This window comes from Danio rerio, chromosome 18 (assembly GCF_052040795.2).
Source record: "Danio rerio strain M-AB ecotype USA chromosome 18, GRCz13ab, whole genome shotgun sequence".
Lineage (NCBI taxonomy): Eukaryota > Metazoa > Chordata > Actinopteri > Cypriniformes > Danionidae > Danio > Danio rerio.
The window spans coordinates 14,777,501-14,796,094 of NC_141038.1; the positions used below are offsets into that span (position 1 = coordinate 14,777,501).

The window sequence follows — 18,594 nt, forward strand, 5'->3', positions numbered from 1 at the left end:
ATTAAAAGTATAAAGAATGTTCAGTCTATTATATTGAAATGCAATCGGAAACAATATGCTCCCCATTCACCCGTCTCGATCGCAATATTTGTGAAATAAAGTAAAGTAAACGCTATTGTTTATTATGTACAACATTTATTAATCATATATATCAAAATATATCGATGACGATGTTCAAAAAGACGTTAATAACATTAACTCCGTCGTAACCACGCTTATATGGTTTGCCCAATTCGTGTTTCCTAGATTTTGTGTGCCTAAAACGTGTGTGGTTCTGCGGGCCTGCAGCTGGATATTATTGCAGTCTCACGGCACACACACGCACACACAAAAATATTAATTTGCAAATCTGACCAATACTTTTGGTTTTGTTCCCTAAAAAAAAGAGTTGACTCATTCATCTGGTTTGCAATCGTATTTACACTTTTTCTCGATACAATATTGCACTTTTTTTTCATTAATCATCAAGTTGTATTTTTATGTCAGATCGTCACAGATTGTCATTTCCTGAATTCGACAATCCATTCGAAGATCGCGTCAGTTCCGCAGCTCCGCTAAACGGTTTTCAAACGGAATGTGCAGCAACAAAGGCAGCTGGAGAGACTACAGCGAGATGGAGCAAAGAGGTCGAGGAAAAGAAAAGCTCAATCATCAAAATGTTAGAAAATTGGTATTCAGTGCTTCAAAACAATGGTCAGTTTATTGTCTGAGTTACTTTGCTAAACTGCTAACAATGTTAGCAGTAACCCATGTCACTCACATCAAGTGTAACGTTAATCAAATTGCCTATTTTAAAGTCATATATCATTTTAAAAAACATGATTTGATGTAGGCCGATGTTTTGATGTAACGTATACTTATATTTGTCTTTATTATGACATTTAAGTATTGAAAGTAATATTTCTTGTGAGGTTTAAAACGTTTTATTTTTCATCTCTTTTACACATTAAGCTGAGTCAACTGGAGCAGCTTTGGAGCAGTGGTCACAAAGACTCCACAGGGATTGAAATGACAGGTAGATAAAAAGTTATTTGTTTTTTTGTATATTGTATTAAATATACTGTTTAATCTTGGGTATTTAAACATTTATTCATTGGAACAACACATTCCTTCATTGCCCAAAATCACAGGTGTCGAACTCAGTTCATGGAGGGCTGCAGTTCTGCTCAGTTTAGTTCCAACCCTAATTAAACACACCTGATCAAACTAATTAAGTCCTTAAGGCTTCGTTTGAAACCTACAGGTAAAGCAGCGATCACACTAGAGTTTGTGTGTGCAAAATTCTGTCGTGCAGCGCTGCAAAAAGGGGCAGGATTAAACAAGTTTATTAGACATTTTAAAAAGTGAGTGATTGCTCCTTGTTTTTAAATTTTTGTCCAGAGATGTCATGTATTGATCCTCTATTGGTCTCACGCAGTCAAGTGATGCGATTTCGCAGGTCAGAGTTCACCAAGCTTCAAGCTAGATCTTTGCACCGCAGGAACCTGCAAAACTTGATGCATGACCCTGCGTTTTCAGTCTGATGCATTCGTGTGCGTATGAATGGAAGTCTAGCTTCCTAGTCATTTAATGTACACTTTATGTGTGAGAAGGTAATGGCAGCTTTGGACATTCAAAAATCAGAAATGCTTCTAAGTTTTTTTTTAGAAGTCTGTAATGGCCTGGGTGAGTATGAGAATTCCAGGCCTGAAATTGTGTCCCAGTCCTTCCCTGGTCCAGGCTGTGGCCCAGTTAAAACGTTTCACAGTCTTTTTATTGGATCAAATTTAAAACAGACGGCCAGCTTGCTCTTAATTCAGGTAAAATATCATTTGTTTTCTTTGACAATGAAAACATCAGTAACGATATGCCACTGCTGAAAAACAGTGCAGGAAACAATCATCCATTTCTTTTAGGAATTTTTGAGAGACATCCGTGGCAAAGTTGATACCTAAATGAAACATGATTGAAAACACCATTTAATCAAACTAGCTATAAAAGAAACCTCTGTGCAGTAACTCCCATGTACACCTGGGAATTAGACTCATATATCTTGTATCTCTCGAATCTTACCTTTTAAAAGACACAGACAGTCAAAAATAGTTATTTCAAATGTGACTTTATCATCTTTGGGTTCACTGTGATTTAGTTGCTGTCTTCAGTGACCTGAAAGATAACTGTACCTAGTCATTTCCCTCTACTTTCCTATTTCCCCCTCTTAAGTGCACCGAAGTAAGCATCATCTCCACAGAAGGAGTCTCCAGGGGTGAAAGCATTTGTCATGACTGCAGCAAACAATCTCTATTTTTTCTCTCACTGATACCTGCACCCTTCCTAGCAGAATAATGGAATTTAGAGCAGCGACATGCCATCACACATTATTTCACCTTGTCATGCGTGCTTCATGAGAAATGCTTTCATCCTGGTGAAATTATTTTCAAATTCAAATCAATGTAAAAAAGGAAAACAACGACAGTTTCAACCTCTACATTTCATGCATTCATGCTGACATGATATTATGATAGAACTGCCACTGTCTATGCAGTGCAATTCACTGGCAATCCTGTTCATTAATAGCAATGAAAATGACATGCTGTTTCTATCAGAAGTCGTTTCGTGTGTGGCAGATGATTTATTTTTTCCCTTTAGTGTTGGGGCTTGATATATTTAAAGTGAAATTGAAGAATGAACTGCGATGTATTGTCATTTAAAATAAATTAGGCACAAATTAAGTTTGTTTTGGGAATTAAAAAACTTTCCTGAAGAGTAGGGCTGTAAGTCTATTTCAAAAAAAAAATCGATACAGAAACGTTGATAATTGAGAGTCCGTTCTAAAGTTCGGAATCGTTTCCATTATTCGATTCCAATACATTTTTGATCAATAACGATAACTGATAAAATCTTTAGATTTAGAGGCTGATAAATAAGCTGATAAATATACATCAGGGTGTCCGCGTGGTCTTAAAAAGTCTAAATATGTCTTAAAATTACGGAAATATTGTGTTGTAGCTCTTAAATCATTTTTAACAGGTCTTAATTGTCCTATGTCCAAGTAAAGCTACCTAGTTGGGCTGACACCCAATCACCAATAATCCATCTGAAAACTTTATTTAATATTCAAGTTTATCGCAAAGAGATACAATTTACAACAGCAGTTAGACATTTTTACTGCAAATTCTCCAAATTAAATTCCCTAGTCATGAAAAGAAAACTAAAGCAACACATCCCTTTACATGATCTTCTATTCATACAAAAACTGTTTGTGGAAGTAGCCAGGCCATTAGAAAAAATCTTTACCGTCTAGCTCTGTATAAGTCTAAAATTTCATTCATAATGGTCTTAAAGTTTCCCAGTATTGGGTTGCAGCTGGAAGGGCATTCGCTGTTTAAAACATGCGCTGGATAAGTTAGCGGTTCATTCTGCTGTGGTGATCCCTGATCAATAAAGGGCCGAAAGAAAATTAACAAATGGTCTTAAAAGGGTCTTAAAAAATCTGAAATTTAATTTGAAAAAATCTGTAGAAACCCTCGTAAATATATTTTTTTCATTTGTTTTTCTGCTCTTTGTTTCTTTACCAAAAAATTATGTATGAATAAAGCATTCGAGTCACTGAACAGGAACTAAAATGAAAATACCAGTAAAATAATAACGAATGGGGCGAGTGACAAACAGGTGAAGCGTTTCAATTACTGGAAATAAAACATAATTTATTGGGGTAAGGGTCATTCATTTATTTAACTTCGGCTTAGTCCCTTTATCTGCTTGTTAAGTCGTGACGTATGCAATTGACCTTATTCTAAAATGCGGAAGTGCGCCTGTTTTCGCTTTTGTCTTAGAACTTCCGATTCAGTCGCCTATGGGAGAAATGACTAGGAATAATAAACGGCAGAAAACGGTCAAACTACTTGCTCTACAAACAAATGTTTGCATGACTATACAGACCAAGTAAAATAATATAACAAGAAAATATCAAATTGCAACATCAAGCAGCGTAATGAGCAGTTTTTAATGTCTAAAAATGAATGGAAGTGAATGAGATAGGAAGTTTCGAGCCTAAAAGATTCAAATGGCAGTGCCCACTCGTCGATACTGTATTGATATAAGGTCAATACTGTTTCCGGGTCCAAGCTACTACTCATTTGAATTGAGAAAACATTTGTTTATGACCACTTTTTAGTCAAATCTCACATTAAAATGAATTTTCAATAAAATCATGGTGTTCACAAAAGTCTCTGGAGAGTCTCTGGCATTAGAAACACAGATATTTTAACATTGTATAAACAATTGTTGGCCATCGGATGTTAGGCATGGATATATATATATATATGTGTGCATATATATATATATATATATATATATATATATATATATATATATATATACATATATATATATATATATATATATATATATATATATATATATACATATATATATATACATATATATATATATATATATATATATATATATATATATATATATATATACATATATATATATATATATATATATATATATATATATATACATATATATATATATATATATATATATATATATATATATATATATATATATACATATACATATATATATATACATATATATGTATATATACATATATATATGTATATATATATATATATATTGCGCTCATTTTTAGTTTTACATTGGTTTGTAAATGTTCATTATTACCTTTTTTGAGTCTCCCCATTCAGTTTGATAAAGCGATTAGAACCCGAAACCGTTTCGCGTGACGTCACACGCGGATTTATCAGGGAATAAAGTGGAATAAAACACCAACTTTTCCAGCATATGTTTTACACTGCAGATGCTATTCAAGCTGACCTAGCCAGGGCTCGAACCATTGACCTTCTTGCTGTGAGGTGACAATGCTAACCACTGAGCCACCGTGTCATTATCAATCTGATTTTGTTATCTCAATGATAATGATAACTTAAATTGGCATTTATTGGCCAATATTTATATGGCTGTTGTGATATATTGTGTTTCACTAGATAGATGGTTTGAAGGCATTTATCTTATTTTAATTTGAAATAAAATTCAATTAATTGATACATTTGACTGACAGAAAAACTGAATCTCTTATTTCAGTGTTATTGATTTCAGTGCACAGTTTGCACCTTGCTTACAATAAATAACAATAAATAACAATTGCCCTTATCAGGATAGAGAGACATAGGGTTCAAGTGCAGTGTCTAGCCTTGTACCAGAGTGCTCCCCCTTCAGATTTTAGAGGGTATTGGGTTTAATAGTGTGGAGTTGGGGTGGTGGAGGGATGCTGAAGTCAAGAGAAAACGAAGGTATGGCGTGTTAGACTATTTATAGGGGTTTGGTCTTGAGCTGATTGGGTTATGGAATGATTGTCAATGATGAATTAGCCTCGTCAAAAACTGATCATGCTTCTCCCAAAATTTGTTTATAAAACATCACTATTATAACTATATATATATATATATATATATATATATATATATATATATATATATATATATATATATAGTTCAAGTCAGAATTATTAGCCCCCCTGTTCATTTTTACCCCAATTTCTGTTTAACGGAAACAAGATTTTTTTCAACACATTTCTAAACGTAACAGTTTCAATTACTCATCTCTAATAACTGATTTATTTTATCTTTTCCATGATGACATTAAATAATATTATACTAGATATTTTTCAAGATACTTCTATACAGCTTAAAGTGACATTTAAAGGCTTAACCAGGTTAATTAGGTTAACTAGGTAGGTTAGGGTAATTAGGTAAGTCATTGATGGTTTGTTGTGTAGACTATCTAAAAAAGAATTTAGCTTAAAAGGGGTAAAAATTTTGACCTTAAAATGGTTTTTAAAGAATTAAAAAGTGCTTTTATTCTTGCTGAAATAAAACAAATAAGACTTTTTTATGTGTTGGTACTTATAACTACTTTTTACCTCTAAAAAAAAAAAAAAAAGAAAAAAGAACTTTGCCGCAAGTATATCAGAGCCTTAATATACATGCACACAGTTTATGTTACAGCTAGGTTCAGGTTAGATGATTTTTAATGTTTCCAGATGACAAGCTTCATTAGCTCCCTGCTCTGGGCCAAGCAAATGCATATTAGACTATGGAAGAAAAATATTGCAGTGCTTTTAAAAAGCACCTTGGGGGTTTAATGTCTCATAAGTGCATGCAAAACATGAGCTTTTCATAACTCCCTCTGTTCATTCACTGGTCCACATTTTGATCGAATATGTGCATAAACTTACTTATTCACTTAGCTATTCATTTATGCATGCTCAAGGAACGTGGTGACATTATTTTACACTCATCAAAACAGTTCTCATACTGTTGTAGCCAGGGAAATACAAGTGTCACAAAGATGTATGATCCTGTGTGAAATTAATATTCTGCAAACGTGCTTGGCCTGCTGTGAAAACATCACGCAACTTGCTTTGTGTGGGTTGAGTGTACATGTGTGTTCTGAATGTAATAGGACAATCAGTGCGGCATAGAAATACAAAGGAAGTAGGAGATCATTGTACTTTTATCTGCTCCTCCTTCTGGCGTTGATTTTCCATAGATCGGTCCTTTTCCTGCTGTTTCCAATAGTGTGCAACAGTAACCTTCTGGAATTAAAAATCTTTTTCGTTTTCCCCAGAGAGATATGGATTTAAGAGCTAACATATAAACCTTGGAAGACAGATCTATCTTGAGCTTTGAGGTATATGTCTGCTTCAGTGTGAAGTAAGCTTCATTAAAAAAACAAACAAAAAAACAATCACACAACCCCTGGAGCAAGATTCACTATTGAGAGAAGTCAGGGAAAATAAGGAAAAAAACATGAGTTAATCAGTGGCCTGTTTTGATGTTGTTAGTTCTGCACACAACAAAAGTAAATAGTTGTATAATTACTATAATGAATATATACATATGTACTCTATAATAGTTGTATTAAAGTCAGAATTATTAGCTCTCATAAATTATTAGCCCCTCTGTATATCCCCCCCCAATTTCTGTTAACGGAAAGAAGAGTTTTTCAACACATTTCTAAACATAATAGTTTAAAAAAACTCATTTATAATATACAGTGTTGTGCATGTTTCTTTAAAAGAGTAATTAGTCATAGTTACTAGTGACTTCTCACAAATAGTAACTGAGTTACATAATTAAAAAGGAAAGTAACTATTGCGTTACTTAACTATAATATTTATACTAACTATAACATCAACTATAAAATAAATATCAAACATTGTACACAAATCTACGCTATTTTAATGTTGCTTTGGGACAATGTGAGAGACCACAGCAGCATGTCCTCAGCTATATGTCTAGATATTATTTTGTTTAATTGTGTCTGAGAAATATCCAGCTAATTAATTAAATCTTAAAGTGCACTGTGTTTAAAACTAGGTTTTAAAACTATTGATTAATTAAAAAAGAGTTGACTGCAATGAATCGTTGCATTAATGTATTTTTAGCCGTGCCGGCGTGACATCGTTACAAAATTCAAGCCCTGCCATAATTCAAGCCCCGCCTTGCTGCAGGCACAGACCCAAAAAAATTGAAACTCCTGGCCCCGCCTACAAAAATGTAGAATGAAAAAGAGGAAACAATTGCAGATCCCAGTTGAATCAAGTCGTATAGACGCTATACTCTCAAGTGTGAGGGAAAGTTAGTGTTATTTTGCCTGATGAGGCTGTGGTTAAAGCTGTGGGGGAGGTGTTTGAATAACACTGTTGAAAACCGGTACTGTGGTGTTAGTAACTGTGAATCTTGTTTCGGGCGGCCGCTGCTATCAGTTTCTATATCAAAGTGGGCGAAAAAACGAAGTTAGTTGAAATTATGGGAGTTTGCCAGGAAAAATAACAAAACAGAAGGGTATCGGGAGATGGGTGTGAAATACGGGAGACTCCCAGGATAAAGGGAGTGTTTGGCAGGTATGCTCACACATACACTCTGCACTCTGACTATTTCGAAACTGTTGATAAGCCGTGGTGGGCATTTGTCTCTGTCTCGTGCTTAACGAAGTCGACAAATCACAACAGACTGGGTCATCGGACGAATCAGCGCAGATTAGCATCGTGCTAAGGGGATATTTGGGAACAAATAAATTGCTAAACGAATCATATGGGTGTCGTTGAAATAATTAGGTAAAAATAAATGCATATTTTAAGACAATGAAAGTGTTTTTTGACCTTGCATCCAAATCAGCCTGTTGTTGGAGACCTCCAAAACCAAAATATGACCTTTTTAATGCATAATAGGGGCTCTTTAAGTTAATTAGGCAAGTCGGGATAATTAGGAAAATCATTGTATAATGATGGTTTGTTCTTTAGAAGGGGGCTAATAATATTTACCTTAAAAATGGATTCAAAAACTTTAAAAATTGCAGTTATTCTAGCCGAAATAAAACAAATAAGACTTTCTCCAGAAAAAAAATATTATAAGAAAAACTAAAAAAACTCACAAATTTACAACTGTATATATGTATATATATATATATATATATATATATATATATATATATATATATATATATATATATATATATATATATGAATTTTTTGAAGATTAACAGAATAGTAAAACTAATAGTAACTATAAATACTGACATGCATGACATTTTAACATTTTAACAAAATGGAAACGCTATTTGTTGAAAAGGAAAGGAAACTGCTAGGCTTTAGTTCTAATTTGGTTCAGTAAGCAATTCTAGGCATCGGTCAAGCAGCAATTGAGAAGACTTGAGCATCTTTCTAACATATTAGCCTAGAAATAACATAACATAAAAAACATTAGAATATTTAGTACATTTGATTAGGTACATGTACACAAAATAATTCTTAGTTAAGTTGTAAAAATAGACAAAGCTCTATTAAATAAAAAATAAAGCTCTAAATAATTGAAAGTCTGGCTTTACTTAGAGCGTTTTCTACACTATTCAAGTATCCATAAGTTGAATTGTTAACTGAAACAGTTCAATAGTGTGTTATTCATTCATTTATTAGCTAATTTATTCATTTATTCATTAAATTTGTTTCTCAAGTGATTAAGTCCTTCACATCTTTTCAGTGAATCAATAATAGACAGCATGACCAGTGCAGTCTGATTCTTGAATGAGTGAATAAATAATTAAATGTTATTTTTGGTTAATTAAATATATACAGTGTCACCAAGAACGCAGTGGTGCCGTAGGTAGTGCTGTCACCTCACAGCAAGAAGGTCGCTGGTTCAAGCCTCGGCTGGGTCAGTTGGCGTTTCTGAGTGGAGTTTGCATGTTCTCCCTGCGTTCGTGTGGGTTTCCTCCGGGTGCTCCGGTTTTTCCTCCACAGTCCAAAGACATGTAGTACAGGTGACATGCTAATTCATTCCGCTGTGGCGACCCTGGATTAATAAAGCGACTAAGCCTAAAAGAAAATGAATGAATGAATGAATGTGTCACCAAGAAGGTCCAATTCTCAAGCAACTTGACTATTTTTTTTTTTATTTCTATAGCACTTTTACAATGTAGATTGTTTCAGAGCAGCTTAAAATAAAAGTTTCAGTAAATTGAAGCTGTGTCAGTCCAGTTTTCAGAGTTGAACTGGTGAAAGTCCAAAAGCTGAAGAGCATATCCATCAATGCACAGCTCCTCAAGTCCCAAACCAAGCAAGCCAGTGGCGACAGTGGCGAGGAACAAACTTCACCAGTTGACGAAATTGACGGAAAAAAACTTGAAAGAAACCAGGCTCAGTTGAGCACAACCATTTCTCCTCTGGCCAAACTTCTTGTCCAGAGCTGCAGTCTAGACTTTTAATGAACCTGTTCTTTTGAGTAAATCAAAAATATACATAGCAGTTACATTTGGTTCATAGTTGTTCGATTCTTTATGATTTCATTTAAATGCATATTTAGAAATTCAATTAAACATTTCTGATTGTTGATCACTGTTTTACTCTATTTCAGATCCTCCACAGTCAGGGCTGATCATGACCTACAGAGGGCAGCAACGCTCTACACTCCGAGACATCTGCCATCTGCATCCCAAGACTTTCAAAGGCATATTGTAGTAGGACTGGGTTCATCCTTTCTTCTCTTTTCGACTCTCAGCGGTATTCTTGTGGGCAGATTTAATTAATGAATCACTATTTACATCCCGTCTTTTTTGCCCCCGTCTCCACCTGACAGAGGCAAGTGTGCAGATTGACAGATTGCCTATTTCTGGATATCAGCTGTAATTAAAGCTCATTTAGGCTGCTGATGGCATTTTCCGCCCCCTCCATCCACTCCAATTAGAGACAGTATTAGGTTCCAAGGCTCATGGATCAGATAGGCTTATTAAAAGGGGAATGCTAAAGGTCCAGGGCAACAATGTGCCCTGGTGTCCCGGTAAGCTTCTGGGCGCAGCTCGGGAGTTATGGATGTTCTATAATGCATGATGGGCAAGCGCTTGGTATTGATCAGATAAACACTCAGAGCTCAGGATGCTATAGATCACACAGAAGATAAATCTTCTCTCTGCTTGGGCCTCCTCTGTTCTTTCTTGCTGTCAGACTTTCCGCGAACATGCTCAGTTCAAGAAAGATAAAGTGAGCATTACTCTCAACCAGACGTGTATAGTCTCGGCATGAGTAATTATATTATTTATGAATTGTTGATGCACACCAAACACAAAACTAAAAAACTGAAAGATTCTCAATGGAGTGGCTTTTGATAAATAATCTCAGTGTGAATGAAACAAGAGGTTGACTCTTATGAGCTGGTTATTTTCAGTAAATGACTCATGATATGTGGATCTTTTTTCTGTGATTTAAAACTATAGAGCATACTGTGAAGTCTGATTCTCAAGCAGCTGACACTTATCAGGCAGTTCTTCTAACAACATGATTCTCATAAGCCAGTTCTTATCAGTGAATCCAAAATATGCAGAGTGACGTCTGATTCTGAAGTTGATGAGTCTAATGAACAAGTTCTTCTCACTAATCGATTCTATTAAGCCAGATCTTTTCAGTTATTATCTGCTTGTTCATTGAAGCTGCAGGTAAACTTTTATAAATTGATTGACTGATTTTCAAATATAAAGTAAAAAAAAAAAACATTATATGTAATTTATATACACAGTTGACTTCAAAATGAATAACTCCTCGTCTAAAATTTTAATTCTTTTAAAAATATTTCTTAAATCATTTTTAACAGAACGTGAACATTTTCACAAAATTTCCTATAATATTTTTCCTTCTAGAGGAAAGTCAGATTTTTAAAAATTTGGCTGGAGTAAAAAGCACTTTTTAATTTTTTTTAAAGCAATTTTAAGATCAATATTCGGCTGCATATCCATGATGCGAAACTTCCGTTTCATCACATCCCAAAGGTGCTCTATTGAATTGAGATCTGGTGACTGTGGAGGCCATTTGAGTACAGGGAACTCATTGTCTTGTTCAAGAAACCAGTCTGAGATGATTTAGGCTTTATGACATCCTTCTGGAAATAGCTATCAGAAGATGAATACACTGAAGTTATAAAGGGATGGACATGGTCAGCAACAATACTCTGCTGCTGTAGTCCATCCGCTTCATAGTTCGACGTGTTGTGCATTCAAAGATGCTTTTCTGCATACCTCGGTTGTAGCGAGGTATGTATTCGAGTTTGAAGAAAAATTTGGAAATCAGAAATCTTGGGATATTTCAGTATATACTGTTTAATCTATACTGTATATACTGTATATATATATATTTATTTATATATATATATATATATATATATATATATATATATATATATATATATATATATATATATATATAAAAATATATTTATATATATATTTATATATATATTTATTTATTTATATATTTATATTTATATATATATTTATATATATATATATATATATATATATATATATATATATATATATATATATATATATATATACACACAGTGTAGATGAAACAGTATATACTGAAATATCCCAACATTTCTGATTTTCAAATTTTTCTTCAAATGCAAAAGAACTGCTAATAGAATCACCAAGGAACTGGAACTGTTTTAAGAGGACTTTAATGTCTTGCTTTTAAAAGTAGTCTAATGTTCCCCGACAATACTTGTAAAGTAGAGCAGCAGAATGGAAAGCACAGATCTCACGCTGACACACACTGAGAAGAAGAATCTGAACACTGAGACACCATTAGTCTGGAGACACTCTACACTCTACTATCCTTGTGTTCAGTAAATCATTTATTCAAACGATTTTTTCTCGCAAATAAACACTAATATGTATCTCCCTCTCTCTGTAAAGTATTTAGACTAATATCATGAATAATTGAATAAATTGCAAGATCAAACTGTCTGTGTCCCTCTGCTTGAGCTCTCGTAAACGGATAATGGTAGTTATGCTTCTGTACTGGACTCCAGGTGGACTTTTTTAAAGATTTATGAATTTCAGAAAGCATCTGAGGTACAAACTCTATCCCCTTCACTTGTAAGCACTTTGTTATGGAAAACACTTCTTTCAGTGTGTGATCAAATGCTTTTGCCAAACATGTTTTCTGACCCAGCACACAGCATGGTGCCCAAAAAAACTACATAAACTTCCCATAATGCTCCTCATCAGCTTGCCCGATGAAAGAGTCAACCTTGTTTCTTTCTTATTTCCAGCTGAAATGTAAATGCATGTGTTCCTGAAAGAGTGAATGGTAATCATCCATTGCTTTTCTTTCTTTTTTTTTCAGTGAACATGTCGTATTTCTGTCTGTTTTTAAATGGCAGAGATGCAGCGATACTTCCGAAAAGAATTTCTTTCTTTTCCAGTCCTGCCAAGAGAGAGACTTTCATATAAATGCTAATCTATTTTCAGCCATTCAGGCTTTTTAGTAATTCACTGGCACTTTCTAATGCGACACTTGAATGGTGAAAATGGGAAAGAAACAAAAAGTTGTTGTGACAGAGCATGGTGATTGGAAAAAAAACACACATTTCTGTTAATGAAGATATTAGGAGAGAAGCCACCAAAACGTTTTGTACGAAACTATTTTTGGATAATAAATTAGTTTTTTGAATAGAAGCATGTTTCCACCTGCAGAGTAAACTATGACAGGCAAATTGTACTTTAAAATCTCACAATTGCAGTGTTTTTCTACTAATTGTGACAATGTCACTTTATATTACTGAATATTTACTGAAAATTAAAAATGTGACATTTTTCATGCACTGCAATTGTGATCAACTGTTTTGCATATTAAGTGGTTTTATTGGTAATTTTAAAGGTTGCATTTTTTTACATTAGCTAATAGCACAGTTAGGTGGTTAGCACTGTCGCCTCACAGCAAGAAGGTGGCTTGTTCGAGTTCCAGCTGGGCCAGTTGGCATTTCTGTGTGGAGTTTGCATGTTCTCCCCGTGTTTGCATGGGTTTTCTCCGGGTGCTCTGATTTCCTCCACAGCTCAAAGACGTGCACTGTAAGTGTACTGTAGTGTAGTGAGTGTAGGCTGTAGTGTATGAGTGTGAATGGATGTATGGATGCAGCTGAAAGTGCAATGCCTGTGTAAAACAGCTGGATTAGTTTGCGGTTCATTCCGCTGTGCGTCGCACACCCACAGTAGCATGCGATCTCTTTCGCGCTTTAAAATCATGAATGATTTGAATGTACATCAATGAATGTTGCGCATCCAGTGCTGCAAAAGTTACATTACAGTACATGCTTCTAGTCATTTTCACGTAAAACTGAGCTTTGCAGAGCAACAAATGTGTACAACTGAAAAGGGGGCGGTATATGGTGCAATAATGGTTTTATCTTGATTAATGATTTTCTTAATCGTTACAAGCCGAAGTCAAAATCAAATTTTCAATTAATTGCACAGCCCTATATGGCGTCATGGTTTTGCAATAAGGTTCTTTTCAACACAGGCTCATTATGAAAGCGTACTCTGTATTTATTTCTGTAGAGCGCAAATTATGTAGCTAGAGCTAGGTATGGCTGCTGTTGGTCTTTAAAACGAATGCTAAGGGGAGGTATGACGCCATCAACGGCTTCCGTTTCTGTGTGGACGGCTTTTTCTGTGTTACCAGTTTGCCCAGTAGCTCACCCTGTACATATTCAAGAGTTCACACTTAGTTGATGATTTATAAAAGCTTGTTTGGCATGCTGTCCCGGGAGAGAGCCCTGAGCTCAAGGGCTTCTTGAGCCCGGGGCTTCCTCCCGTTGGCAGAGCGAGAGGGGAGCCTGAGCTCGGTGGATCTCAGAACTCCCCTGCTGCGGTAGTTAAGGGAACACAAGGGGTTAGACAAAAGCTTGATTGTTATGCATGTTGAATGTCTTTGGATGGTGGGAGGAAACCGGAGAACCCGGGGAAAACCCACGCGGGCATGGGGAGAACATACAAACTCCTCAAAGAAACACCCACTGGTCCTATGGAACCAGGGCTGGCAGTGTTTTTGCTGTAGGGCTCACAGTGCTAACCACTGGGCTGCCGTGCCGCCCAATCAGAGGTAAAGGAGGAGAATAGGGGAGGTGGGGGGTTTCTTCCAAACGAAGATAACGTGAACTGAAAACTGTGGCTATTTATAGTAGCTTAGGGCTCATATGATTGGAAGATAGTGATTAGCAAATGCGAGACCGGCCGTGATAAATCATAAGCACGTGATCTTCTCGAAATTAGTTTATGAATAAACTTCACTAAATAAACAAGTAAATAACAGGGTGAGAACGTGGTAAGATCTGAAAAAGTGGTAAAAATCAGGCGGCCACAAAGGCTTTTCTTTTTTTGGATTGCCTTTTTAAGTCGACAGCGACTTCTGGTGGATATACCTGAGACCAGCGGACGTGAATGGCCTTCACAAGAGAAATTTGAGATCTGAAAAAGTGGACACAGTGGCCTCTGGTGGATTCACAAAAACAAAAACTTTAAAAAAATGTAGCTCCTGGGACATATTTGGCATTCTCAAGAAAGTTTATAAGGGTGTGTATCATTAATGAGCCTGAGTTGTTTCTTTTAGAACCACTGATGCCAGTTAACCTTAATATTTTTTAAAGCGCAAACATAAAAGATGCTAGAAATAACACATTTTGTTGTGTCTAAAAATCTACCGAGAGAATAGAATTTAAAGATGAATAATACAGGATATATATGGACACGTAATGCATCTGTGTATGAGGGAATTAGTGTGTGACAGCGAAAAGGATGAATGTCTGCGTGTGCTGAATGTGAGGGTGGTCTATTGGATCGATGGAAACAGCATTAAAAGCAGGGATTGTTCTGTGATGTGAAGTCAAACGCAGGAGATTTTGGAATGGTTTGATAACAAGACTGCTTTCGGAAAAGCGAGGGATGTTGCTTTCTCTTTGATGCCCCAGCGATCAGCATCTGTCAGAAGTGAGTGGGCATATATTCGCTATAGTCAAAGAGCATCCGGGAGTGACGGGAGACGCTTTTATCCACAACCTCAGGGCAGATGTTTGCTTGCAAAACACACTCAGATGTACTTAATGTGTCCTTCCTGTACTTCTTCCATGTGCCACTAACGCTAATTGTCAATTTCATTGGTGTGTAATTATTGGGTCAACTGGGACCTCACCTTTGAAAGAGAAGTGTCTTTGAGATCTGCTTTGAAGATGCAGGCTGCCTCCTTTGAACACTGAGGTATGAATTCATCAGTAAAGTGTTTGCATAGAAACCTTCCTCTGGCTGATTTATGAAAGACAAAAATTCTATTAATCGTGACATTTTTGTTTTATTTTATACATTTTTCTTCACATTTATACATTTAGCTTTTATGCAATTTTAAGGTAAATGTTTTGTTTTAATTCCTTGCAGAGACCCCATATGGCTGTTTTTAGCCGAACATGTGAGCATATTTCGGGATTTTTAGTGGTTTTTTTTTCTTGAAGCTTCTTAAGACATCTTTTTAGCAAAGCATTTGATTTGTGATTGTCACTTTTATGCAATCTGTAAGTTTTTGCTTATTTATTGTTCTTTATTGTGGTATGATTTCTGTAATCTTACTGTGATTTTATGCAAGCTTGTAAATCTCTGCATTTTTAATTTGTTATTGTATATCTTGTAGTGCTTTGAGCTTTAAGAGCCCCTATTAGGTTTTTTTTTTTGAAAATGACCTTCCATGCAGTGTGTAACATAGCACTAAGTGAATGAAAACATCCAGCTGAGGTTCAAATCTGAAAGTGCGCCATGTTCAAAGCTATTGTTTCTTTAACACAATATTCGACTGAGAGTCGAATAAATGAATTGTGTTAGAATCTTGTGCATGAACACATCTGCGTCGATATGGTACATCACCAAATGAAGTGGTGGTTCCGGTAAAACATGAACGTGCCTTTCCCTTCAGACACTAGCAGAGCATGGGGGATCATGGGATTTATCATGACATAAAAATGACAATCATTGACAGATGGAGATTCAACTGTGTGGAATAAAAGGTTAAAGTTAATTTTCACAACCACAGCACAGTATAGGCGACCTATTGTTCCTGTCATTTTTCAGATCTTTATAATGTTCAATAAGCTATGCTGCAATGCAGGATTCATTGGCCATTTGCTATTAAAGAAAGGATGAGAAGAGACTATTATGTATGGGACTTTGTCAGACTTTGACAGAGGCTTTGTCAGTAACTTTTACAGTTCATATGGACCAGTTTCTTCTTTCTCCAGATCACACTATGCAAGTGCAATTAAAATTGTTGCCTCGTTTTGTTCATTTTTCAGAAAATGTGTTTAATTGTGTGTTATAATTTGTAATCTCTCCATGTGGCTTGTAATCATTTATCTATTATAGATCAGTGCTTGTAATGTATCTCTCAAAATATTTAAATCTTTATGGGGCTATTACCATATCATGTTCAAAACCCTGTTAAAAATGCAACGTGTGCTTCTTCCTTTACCAATTTAAATGTGTTTTTGAACTCGCAATCCTCTTAATTAATACTGAATATTTGTTGTTGTTATTACTTGGGGTTAGGTTTAAGAGTAGAGTAATATGCTGGTATTTAACTGCATTGCTTTATTGGACGCTCTCACTCTCTTACGCTCTGCTACTTTTATAGCCGTGGTGGGCGTTACTCTCTATCTCGCGCTGAATGCGGTTGACCAATCACAACAGACTGGGTCATTGGACGAATCAGATTAGCCTCACACAAACGAGGGGTTTTGGTACAAAAGAATCGCTGAACGAATCATATTGGAGTCGATGGGATAAAAATGTAAAAATTAATGCATATTATAAGACAATGAAAGTGTTTTTTTGACCTTGCGTGCATCTCAGCCTGTTGTTGGAGACCCAAAAACCAAAATATGATCTTTTTTTATGCAAAATAGGGGCTCTTTAAGAAAAGTGCATCATAAATAAATTGTATTATTATCATTATTAATATTATCATTATTATTATTATTATTTCTTTAATTGCTCTTCATAACATACATTTAAACTACTTTTTTACATGCGGGTTGGAAGAATTTTTATGAACTTTTTATTTTTAAGATTTTTTTTTAAATTATAACTTTTAATTGTGTACTAAAATATTGTGAAAAATACTCGTAAATTAGCAGTTTTCCATATTTCCTTTTTTTCACTTATTTAGGCTTTTGAATAGCATTAATGGATTTAGATCTTTCCTCCAAAAGCTTTTGATGTTGAAAAAAAAAAAAAAACTCTTGTTTTTAATAGCTTGAAGTGATATATTATCTGTGTTTGTCTTCTAAATTGCGGTACAAAAACCTGGTAATAAACTGCCAGTACTTTTTTTTTTTTGTTATTTCACAGACTTAATTCTCTCTATTTTATTTCTTAACCTATTTAAATGCAGTATTTTCAACATCAAATCTCATAATGTAATTCACAACCAAAAATAATCAGAAAACCCCTAGTAAACTACAAAATTCAGAATCTGTTAATTAACGGATATTTTTTTACAGTGTGTACTGGATGCATGTGTTGTATGCATGTATTCATTTATTTATGCAGAGATGCCATCTGGTAGATTTTTTTGAGCATACTTTATGAATTTTTATTGGCTTTTATAATAATAATAATAATAATAATAATAATAATAATAATAATAATTTAAATGCACTTCAAAATATTTGTATTATTTATTTATTTTATACTTGTATCATTAGTATTTCATAATTATAATATCTGAATGGTAGTTTATAATTTTTACCCATTTTATGCATTTAACCCATCCCAGTGCACCCATTGAACACTATTGACACACACACACACACATGCATACCGTCAGCTCCATGAACTTCTGTTTGATATAGTGGCATGTGACATTTCTAATTTTCTCTCATTACATGCATCAGAGCAAAATGAACACATTGCTCTCTGTCTAAATATCTTTGAAAGTTCTATTTCCTTCATTAACTTTTCTTTTCTGCAAACAGACATTCTCACTCATTTAAACCCATTTGGTGAAGAGTGTCGCCTGATTATAGAAAATGTCTTACACTGACTGGATGTGATGACAACAGTGTAACAAAGATTTCATTTTGAACCATCACTGAAAAGACATTAAAAAACTAACAAGATTACAAGTTTACATGAGTTCATCACAGTAGTAAATCCACACTTTTAATCCCATACATAAAATAAGTGCTCTTGAAATATAAACTTAAGGTG

At 34.8% G+C, this 18,594-nt stretch overlaps 1 non-coding gene across 2 annotated transcripts in view; it reads left to right on the top strand.

Annotated features, from left to right (window-relative positions):
• LOC147832769 (uncharacterized) overlaps positions 1–11,237 on the top strand; it is an 11,532-nt gene extending 295 nt beyond the window's left edge. The window contains exons 1-4 of one of the 2 annotated variants that reach the window (XR_015514768.1): positions 275–404; positions 487–693; positions 952–1,015; positions 9,930–11,237. This is a non-coding gene — a transcript (uncharacterized LOC147832769). Of the gene's footprint in view, positions 1–274; positions 405–486; positions 694–951; positions 1,016–9,929 lie in introns of those variants that run through there. The other variant, XR_015514767.1, reaches the window with a different exon arrangement.
• The last annotated feature ends 7,357 nt before the right edge of the window (positions 11,238–18,594 follow it).